Here is a 10,931-nt window from a genome sequence, read left to right as displayed (position 1 = left end):
TAAATTATAACAGCACAAAGTAAATGGACCATCCTGGGGCCCTCAAATGTGCGTCCATTCAGTCACAACTTCTGGGTCTGCTCTAAATCAAATCAAATCAAATCAAATTTTATTAGTCACATACACATGGTTAGCAGATGTTAATGCGAGTGTAGCGAAATGCTTGTGCTTCTAGTTCCGACAATGCAGTAATAACCAACAAGTAATCTAACCTAACAATTCCACAACTACTACCTTATACACACACAAGTGTAAAGGGATAAAGAATATGTACATAAAGATATATGAATGAGTGGTGGTACAGAACGGCATAGGCAAGATGCAGTAGATGGTATAGAGTACGGTATATACATATGAGATGAGTACTGTAGGGTATGCAAACATAAAGTGGCATAGTTTAAAGTGGCTAGTGGTACATGTATTACATAAAGATGGCAAGATGCAGTAGATGATATAGAGTACAGTATATACATATGAGATGGGTAATGTAGGGTATGTAAACATTATATTAAGTGGCATTGTTTAAAGTGGCTAGTGGTACATTTTTACATAATTTCCCTCAATTCCCATTTTTAAAGTGGCTGGAGTTGAGTCAGTATGTTGGCAGCGGCCGCTAAATGTTAGTGGTGGCTGTTTAACAGTCTGATGGCCTTGAGATAGAAGCTGTTTTTCAGTCTCTCGGTCCCTGCTTTGATGCACCTGTACTGACCTCGCCTTCTGGATGATAGCGGGGTGAACAGGCAGTGGCTTGGGTGGTTGTTGTCCTTGATGATCTTTATGGCCTTCCTGTGACATCGGGTGGTGTAGGTGTCCTGGAGGGCAGGTAGTTTGCCCCCGGTGATGCGTTCTGCAGACCTCACTACCCTCTGGAGAGCCTTACGGTTGTGGGCGGAGCAGTTGCCGTACCAGGCGGTGATACAGCCCGACAGGATGCTCTCGATTGTGTATCTGTAGAAGTTTGTGAGTGCTTTTGGTGACAAGCCGAATTTCTTCAGCCTCCTGAGGTTGAAGAGGCGCTGCTGCGCCTTCTTCACGACGCTGTCTGTGTGGGTGGACCAATTCAGTTTGTCCGTGATGTGTACACCGAGGAACTTAAAACTTTCCACCTTCTCCACTACTGACCCGTCGATGTGGATAGGGGGGTGCTCCCTCTGCTGTTTCCTGAAGTCCACAATCATCTCCTTTGTTTTGTTGACGTTGTGTGTGAGGTTATTTTCCTGACACCACACTCCGAGGGCCCTCACTAGGCCGTCTCGTCGTTGTTGGTAATCAAGCCTACCACTGTAGTGTCATCCGCAAACTTGATGATTGAGTTGGAGGCGTGCATGGCCACGCAGTCATGGGTGAACAGGGAGTACAGGAGAGGGCTCAGAACGCACCCTTGTGGGGCCCCAGTGTTGAGGATCAGCGGGGTGGAGATGTTGTTACCTACCCTCACCACCTGGGGGCGGCTCGTCAGGAAGTCCAGGACCCAGTTGCACAGGGCGGGGTCGAGACCCAGGGTCTCGAGCTTGATGACGAGTTTGGAGGGTACTATGGTGTTAAATGCTGAGCTGTAATCGATGAACAGCATTCTCACATGGGTATTCCTCTTGTCCAGATGGGTTAGGGCAGTGTGCAGTGTGGTTGCGATTGCGTCGTCTGTGGACCTACAGGGGCGGTAAGCAAATTGGAGTGGGTCTAGGGTGTCCGGTAGGGTGGAGGTGATATGGTCCTTGACTAGTCTCTCAAAGCACTTCATGATGACGGAAGTGAGTGCTACGGGGCGGTAGTCGTTTAGCTCAGTTACCTTAGCTTTCTTGGGAACAGGAACAATGGTGGCCCTCTTGAAGCATGTGGGAACAGCAGACTGGGATAAGGATTGATTGAATATGTCCGTAAACACACCAGCCAGCTGGTCTGCGCATGCTCTGAGGACGCGGCTGGGAATGCCGTCTGGGCCTGCAGCCTTGCGAGGGTTAACACGTTTAAATGTTTTACTCACCTCGGCTGCAGTGAAGGAGAGCCCACAGGTTTTGGTAGGGGACCGTGTCAGTGGCACTGTATTGTCCTCAAAGCGGGCAAAAAAGTTGTTTAGCCTGTCTGGGAGCAAGACATCCTGGTCCGCGACGGGGCTGGTTTTCTTTTTGTAATCCGTGATTGACTGTAGACCCTGCCACATACCTCTTGTGTCTGAGCTGTTGAATTGCGACTCGATTTTGTCTCTGTACTGGGACTTAGCCTGTTTGATTGCCTTGCGGAGAGAATAGTTACACTGTTTGTATTCTGTCATGCTTCCGGTCACCTTGCCCTGGTTAAAAGCAGTGGTTCGCGCTTTCAGTTTCACGCGAATGCTGCCGTCAATCCACGGTCTCTGGTTTGGGAATGTTTTAATCATTGCTGTGGGTACGACATCGTCAATGCACTTCCTAATGAACTCGCTCACCGAATCAGCATATTCGTCAATATTGTTGTTGGACGCAATGCGGAACATATTCCAATCCGCGTGATCGAAGCAGTCTTGAAGCGTGGAATCAGATTGGTCGGACCAGCGTTGAACAGACCTGAGCGCGGGAGCTTGTTGTTTTAGTTTCTGTTTGTAGGCTGGAATCAACAAAATGGAGTCGTGGTCAGCTTTTCCGAAAGGGGGGCGGGGGAGGGCCTTATATGCGTCGCGGAAATTAGTATAACAATGATCTAGGGTTTTTCCAGCCCTGGTACCACAATCGATATGCTGATAGAATTTAGGGAGTTTTGTTTTTAGATTAGCCTTGTTAAAATCCCCAGCTACGATGAATGCAGCCTCAGGGTGTGTGGTTTCCAGTTTACAAAGAGTCAGATAAAGTTCGTTCAGGGCCATCGATGTGTCTGCTTGGGGGGGAATATATACGGCTGTGATTATGATCGAAGAGAATTCCCTTGGTAGATAATGCGGTCGACATTTGATTGTGAGGAGTTCTAGATCAGGTGAACAGAATGACTTGAGTTCCTGTGTGTTGTTATGATGATCACACCACGTCTCGTTAATCATAAGGCATACCCCCCCGCCCCTCTTCTTACCAGAAAGATGTTTGTTTCTGTCGGCGCGATGCATGAAGAAACCAGCTGGCTGCACGGACTCCGTTAGCGTCTCTTGAGTTAGCCATGTTTCCGTGAAGCAGAGCACGTTGCAATCCCTGATGTCTCTCTGGAATGCTACCCGTGCTCGGATTTCATCAACCTTATTGTCAAGAGACTGGACATTGGCGAGTAGTATGCTAGGGAGTGGAGCGCGATGTGCCCGTCTCCTAAGCCTGACCAAGAGACCGCTACGTTTGCCCCTTTTACGGCGTCGCATAGGGTCCCCGGCTGGGATCAGATCCATTGTATTGGGTGGAAGGCAAAACACTGGATCCGTTTCGGGAAAGTCATATTCCTGGTTATAACGATGGTGAGTTGACGTTAATCGTATATTCAGTAGTTCCTCCCGACTGTATGTAATGAAACCTAAGATTACCTGGGGTACCGATGTAAGAAATAACACATAAAAAAACAAAATACTGCATATTTTCCAAGGAACGCGAAGCGAGGCGGCCATCTCGGTCGGCGCCATCTTATCTCGGTCTTCCTCCCAGTGATGAATCTCTCGCACACGGGACTAGATCTGCTCTATCAGGTACAGATGGTGCTAAAGCAAATGTTAATTAACTTGTAAATAAATAATCATAACTGTCATGGGAGGCTGGGACCTGATAAACTGGACAATTACATCCAATAAGAGTCGAAGGACAGAAGGATACACTAGCTAGAACCTTCTCATCGCAGATCTGGTAGAACAAAAAAGCATGGCCAATTTTATTGTTCCCCCCATGTTGTATATCAGGATCTACTGTAGGTTACAGGGCGACATGTTGTGTGGACTTAAACAGCATAAAACTGGGTGTATCACAAAGCATGATAACATGTATTAGGCAGCTAAAGTAATTTTGAGAAACCTTGAGACATAGTTTGGTAGATTCTTGTTGGTCAAATTAACCAGCTACACTATATATATGAAGGTATGTGGACACCCCTTCAAATTCCGTCTATTTCAGCCATATTTCAGCCAGCTATTTCAGGTGCACAAAATCGAGCACACAACCGTGCAATCTCCATAGACACAATTTGGCAGTAGAATGACCTTACTGAGTAGCTCAGTGACTTTCTACGTGGCACCGTCATAGGATGCCACCTTTCAAACAAGTCAAATTTCTGCCGCGCTAGAGCTGAAGCACATAGAGCGTAAAAATCTTTTGTCATCGGTTGCAACACTCACTACCGAGTTCCAAACTGCTTCTGGAAGCAACATCAGCAAAATAATTGTTCGTTGGTGTCACGTCCTGACCATAGTGCTTATGTGTTTTGCTTGTTTTAGTGTTGGTCAGGACGTGAGCTGGGTGGGCATTCTATGTTGTGTGTCTAGTTTGTCTGTTTCTGTGTTCGGCCTAATATGGTTCTCAATCAGAGGCAGCTGTCAATCGTTGTCCCTGATTGAGAATCATATATAGGTGGCTTGTTTTGTGTTGGGATTTTGTGGGTGGTTGTTTCCTGTGTCAGTGTTTGTGCCACACGGGACTGTGACGGTTAGTTTGTTTGTTATTTTGTATAGTGTCTTGTTTTCGTGTATATTAAATCATGGAAACTTACCACGCTGCACATTGGTCCTCCGATCCTTATCGCCTCTCCTCGTCCGAGGAGGAGGAAGAGCTAGACTGCCATTACAGTTGGGAGCTTCATGAAATGGGTTTCCACGGCCGAGCAACCGCACACAAGCCTGAGATCACCATACGCATTGCCAAGCGTCGGCTGGAGTGGTGTAAAGCTCGTCGCCATTGGACTCTGCAACAGTGGAAATTAGTTCTTTGGAGTGATGAATCACGCTTCACCATCTGGCAGTCCGACAGACGAATCTGGGTTTGTCGAATGCCAGGAGAACACCACCTGTCCCAATGCATAATGCCAACTGTACAGTTGAGTGGAGGATAAATAATGGTCTTTGGCTGTTTTTCATGGTTCGGGCTAGGCCACTTAGTTCCAGTGAAGGGAAATCTTAAAGCTAAAGCATACAATGACATTCTAGATGATTCTGTGCTTCTAACTTTGTGGCAACAGTTTGGGGAAGGCCCTTTCCTGTTTCAGCATGACAATGCCCCCCTGCACAAAGCGAGGTCCATACAGACTGGCCTGCACAGAGCTCTGACCTCAACCCCATCAAACACCTTTGGGATTAATTGGAACGCAGACTGCAAACCAGCCCTAATCACCCAACATCAGTGCCCGGCCTCATTAATGCTCTTGTGGCTGAATGGAAGCAAGTCCCCACAGCAATGTTCCAACATCTAGTGGATAGCCTTCCCGGAAGAGTGGAGGCTGTTATAGCAGCAAAGGGGGACCAACTCCATGTTAATGCCCATGATTTTGGAATGAGATATCCGACAACAAGGTGTCCACATACTTTTGGTCATGTAGTGTATCTATATACCTTTGATAAGTAGCTAGCAAGCTATAGCTAGCTGGTAGCTCACTAGCTAGTTAGCTCCATGCCAATTTCAAGTTCTTCTAAACTAATATCTGACTAACTTATTAGTTATTTCAGAATAAAAGTTGACTGGCTAGCACATCATGCTTTCTGGTGTTACGTTAGCTAGCTATCCCCAGTCAGATAATGTGTTTTCACTTATTGCACCTGTATGCTTGTTGCGTTCTCCCTGGTGTACTTGTTTGTTCGTGACACGAGTTGGCTGCTCGTTCTAAATAGTATAATCTAATCTGTTCAAAACAGTGACAGCATGTGCAGCACTGGTCATTCGGTTTTTGACATGCAAAAGTAAAATAGGATTTATGCTGTTGTTTAAATGCACAGATCGCTTTATATATCTTAAAGAAACTACCGGTAGTTTGAAAACATGCCATCATATTACTGTCATGCTGCTTTGTTGACAACTTCAACCACCTCACGCCCCGGGTATTTAGCCAATCAGCAGCCGGCGCTACAGTCAATCAACGCAATTCTTATTAATTGAAAATACTGGCCTGGGTACTGCTGTTGTGCCCGAGTGAGGCATGCAAACAAGTCATTTGATTAGTTGATAAGTAGATGACTCAGCTGTTGAATCTCAACAAATATTCAAAACATGTTTACTATCTGCTTTGATTAGAGTACACCCAATACAGAGAAGATTGGACACAAATACTTGTGAAAACACTCAGCCGTTCCAATCCCCCAAGTCACCATGAGGGAACATAAAAATAATGAATTATTTATGCAGGAGACAAGGGCAATATCACAGTGAATCATTTTCTTTGCGGCTACATTAAATATATTTTTTTTTATATGTCTGAGCTTGTGCATCGGCTGGAAATCATTCCCAATAATACCTGAATCTGTGACCTAAATGCATGATGATAGGCCCAGCGGATCACATTGAACATTTTCCTGCCAAGAGACCTGGAAGTATTGCACAACAAAGCAGTGCCACACGCAACGCAAAACTTCCCCCATGCAATGCACTGGTAACCCAGGCTATCAATTGTTGTTTCTCCCCAAATGAGATTAACCTGTTAAAGCTGGGGGCGCTGTTGTCACTATTAATGGTAATCGTGTAATTTTTGAAACGGCTTCCTACAAAATTCTTGATCGTACAATATGCATATTATTATTATTATTGGATAGAAAACAGTCTATAGTTTCTATAGGAGTTGAAATTTTGTCTCTAAGTGGAACAGAACCCATTCTACAGCAATTTCCCTGACATGGAGTCAGATTTCAGAAATTTTGGCCACTGTTCTGGAGTCAGTTTTAAAGCCAATGTTATTCCTATGAGTATACGGACACTGCTTACGTCTTCCCCTGGATGCCTTTACGTGATGACGATTTGAATGGGGTCGATTGCGCAATCACAGGCACTATAAATTAAAAAACCCTGTAGCTAGTCACTCTTTTGCAGCTGCGTCATGCGCGTGGAGGACACCGACCCGCACCTGTTCCAAGCATTAGTGTTGGGAGTAATCTTTCTCCGGTCATGTTAAGACTCGTTATAGGAGTTAAAAACATCATAAGGTAGTTAATTTAAAGCGTTTTATAGCAATTTATATCCGTTTAGTGCGATTTTGGGACATTTATTTCTGAGACGCTGTGAATCTCTGGGCACCTTCCAGTTCATCCCGAACGCAGTTGGCATTTCCACATGGCAAGAGGACAGCTTTCCACCAAAAGACGATTAGACCCAAGAAAGGATCCTTTGCCCAAGATACTGATGGAAGAACAGCTCAAAGTAGGACATTTTTATTATGATAAATCGTGTTTCTGTCGAAAAATGTTAGTGGCTTAGGACGCCATGTTTTTTGACGTAGCTTCGCTTGGCGCAAACTGTATTGAAAAGTAAGGATAATTTAAAAAATGTAATTCCGCGATTGTATTAAGAATTAAATTGTCTATCAATCGCTGTCCACCCTATATTTTTTAGTCACGTTTATGAGTATTTATGTATACGAGTAGATCACTGTCTAATATGGCGCACGGACATTTTCTCACCAGCTGGGCTACATTTCTCATTGTCTAAACATGATTTTGGTGGCTAAATATGCACATTTTCGAACAAACTGTATATGTATGTTGTAATGTGATGTTACAGGGGTGTCATCTGAAGAATTCTGAGAAGGTTAGTGAAAAAAATAATATATTTTGGCGATGTTTACGTTATCGCTCTCTTTGGCTAGAATCAATGCTGGGGTAATGTTTGCACATGTGCTATGCTAATATAACGATTTATTGTGTTTTCGCTGTAAGACACTTAGAAAATCTGAAATATTGTCTGTATTCACAGGATCTGTGTCTTTCGATTAGTGTATGCTGTGTATTTTTACGAAATGTTTGATGATTAGTAGTTAGGTAAACACGTTGCTCATTGTAATTATTCTAGTCCATTTGTGACGGTGGGTGCAATTGTAAACTATGCCAGCTACCTGAAATATGCACATTTTTCTAACAAAACCTATCCCATACCATAAATATGTTATCAGACTGTCATCTGATGAGTTTTTTTCTTGGTTAGGGGCTATAAATATCTTAGTTTAGCCGAATTGGTGATAGCTACTGGTGTTGGTGGACAAATAAAAGATGGTGGATTATGCTAATGTGTTTTTAGGTAATAGATTTACATCTTTACATATTGTGTCTTCCCTGTAAAACATTTTAAAAATCGGACATGTTGGCTGGATTCACAAGATCTGTGTCTTTCATTAGCTGTATTGGACTTTAATGTGTGAAAGTTAAATATTTTAAAAAAATATTTTTTTTGAATTTCGCGGCTCTGCCTTTTCAGTGGAATGTGGGGGGGGTGTGCCGCTAGCGGCACCCTCATCCTAGACAGGTTTAAACAAAAATGGCCTGGGTACTGCTACAGCAATTTTTCTCTTTTAGTTTTTGAGTGGCCATCCAGCCTACAGTATATTGGGTACTGTAAATCTAGAGAGGTGGCTGTGGTTTCCCATTGTATTTTGAAAACGTTTGATCCAGATTAGTCTCATTGAGAGACAATGTATTTTGCAAGAGAGATCTTTTTCTGCAAGAGATAACCTTTATCTTTGATCCAGAAATTGTATATCAACTTTGCAATAACATTAGTGGGATTAGGTCTTACCTCCTAAAGACATCACGTCCCAGGCCAGCAACAGTTAAAAGTTGTGCAATTCCTTTTTCATGGGAACCTCATAAATACTGTTAGTCGAAGCTCTGGCAAGATTTTCTGTCTGTTACTCAAATGCAAGACTTGCCCTGTTACAATTTGCTTCCCGGGCAAAGTGAACTGGGGTTTAATTGAACAAAGTTCAAGTCTCCACAAACAGCAAGGTAACAGCAAAAAAATCGATTGTGGCAGAGGCATGGAAGAAAGAGATAGCATTGATTTATCTGCCATTGATTTGGGCGGGGATCACTGCATCGTGGCCCCCGGGTGAAACACGCTGTCTGCCAACTGAAGGGGATGAATCTGAAAAGGTGTCAAGTGGTTAGGGGACACAGAGGTGGGGGGTGACAGAGTAAGGAAGGTAGACATGGGTGGGGCAAGGGCAAAAAGTACCAGATTGAAAAAGAGAGTGTGTATGAATCAGTCTGGATCAGCCTGGATGAGGTACGCTATAGATAACTTGTGAGCTGTAAAGACTGGAAACAGTTTCTGGAAACAGTGATGCTTTTAGGTTTCCAGACCATGGCTGTGTGCCATTGCTAAGGGGTGATCAGGGAAAATCAACTACAGAATCCCTGTAAACCAAGAGCACCACAATTAAGTACTGATGGGAAGTACACAACATGATATGAGTGATGCTGTATCCAGGATGCTTGATTGCATGTCGGGTACGGTGTTAGTGTACATGTATTTACATTTGAATAGATTTGGCTTACATTAGAATTAGATCACATCCAAATATGTAGTCTTCAGTAATGCAAATGCCTATTTTATCATCAGTGCTCACAATAGTAACATATTTCTCAAAAATAATTCAATTCCAGTGTGATATTCAACTTGAAACGTCTTGCCTAATTGTTCATGAAGGTTTTGACTGACCTAGTGGGTTGAATTGTCCCATGATATTACATCTATGTGTCTTTCAACTCCCTTGCATATAAATGAATACATATATGCATGCATTGTGTAAATACTTTTACTTGAGATGTACTAATGGCCCACTGTTGACATGTTTTTGTCTGGTATCCGAAGTGATTTTCCTGTGACTTGACTTGTGATCAGTAGCACACCAAAGGGGTATGGGAAAGTCAGACAGAGTGTGACTCCTCTCGCCTGAGGTGTAAAATGTCATACGACCTTTCTACACTCGTAAAACAGGAGCTGGGCTTTCATCTTTGTCAAGGCATAGCCATATGGATGTCATATACGCAGGTTAGCATTTCTCGTCATGAATCTTGTTCTGGAGGCAGCTCTGCAGAGTGGTCACTAGCTGGCACAGCCACAAAGTCATACAATCTGACCTTAACCTTAATAATACTGCTAACCCTAAATTATTAAGGGCAAAACGCAAATTTTTGGTTTATCAATTTTTACAATATAGCCAATTTTGACTTTGCATATCAAATCAAATTTGATTGGTCGTGTACACATATTTTGCATGTTATCGAAGGTGCAGCGAGATGCTTATGTTTCTAGCTCCAACAGTGCCGTAATACCTAACAATATAAAACCATACACACAAATCCCCAAAACATTTCAATTAATAAATATTAGAACGAGCAATGTCACAGTACGGAATATAAATATATATGTATACAATGGTGTGTATAGACAGTATGGACAAAATATGAATATAAAAAGTTTATACAGCAGTAGTTATATAGGATGAGCCTTGACTGGAATACAGTATGAAGTGGGTAAAACAGTATGTAAACATTATTCAAGTGACCAGTGTTTAATGACTATGTACTGACTTCCGGCGCCGACAGAGATGGCTGCCTCGCTTCGCGTTCCTAGGAAACTATGCAGTATTTTGTTTTTTTTACGTGTTATTTATTACATTGGTACCCCAGGTAATCTTAGGTATTATTACATACAGTCGGGAGGAACTACTGGATATAAGAGCAACGTCAACTCACCATCATTACGACCAGGAATATGACTTTCCCGAAGCGGATCCTGTGTTTTGCCCACCACCCGGGACAATGGATCGGATCCCAGCTGGCCAACCAATACAACCACGCCGTAAAAGGGGCAGGCGAAGCGATCTTCTGGTCAGGCTCCAGAGACGGGCACATCGCGCACCGCTCCCGAGCATACTACTCGCCAATGTCCAGTCTCTTGACAACAAGGTTTCTGAAATCCGAGCAAGGGTAGCATTCCAGAGAGACATCAGAGACTGTAACGTTCTTTGCTTCACAGAAACATGGCTCACTCGAGACACGCTATCGGAGTCGGTACAGCCAG

Source organism: Salvelinus fontinalis, chromosome 4 (genome assembly GCF_029448725.1).
Source record: "Salvelinus fontinalis isolate EN_2023a chromosome 4, ASM2944872v1, whole genome shotgun sequence".
Classification (NCBI taxonomy): domain Eukaryota; kingdom Metazoa; phylum Chordata; class Actinopteri; order Salmoniformes; family Salmonidae; genus Salvelinus; species Salvelinus fontinalis.
The sequence above is the reverse complement of the archived record's forward strand: the minus strand, read 5'-3'. Positions refer to the sequence as shown.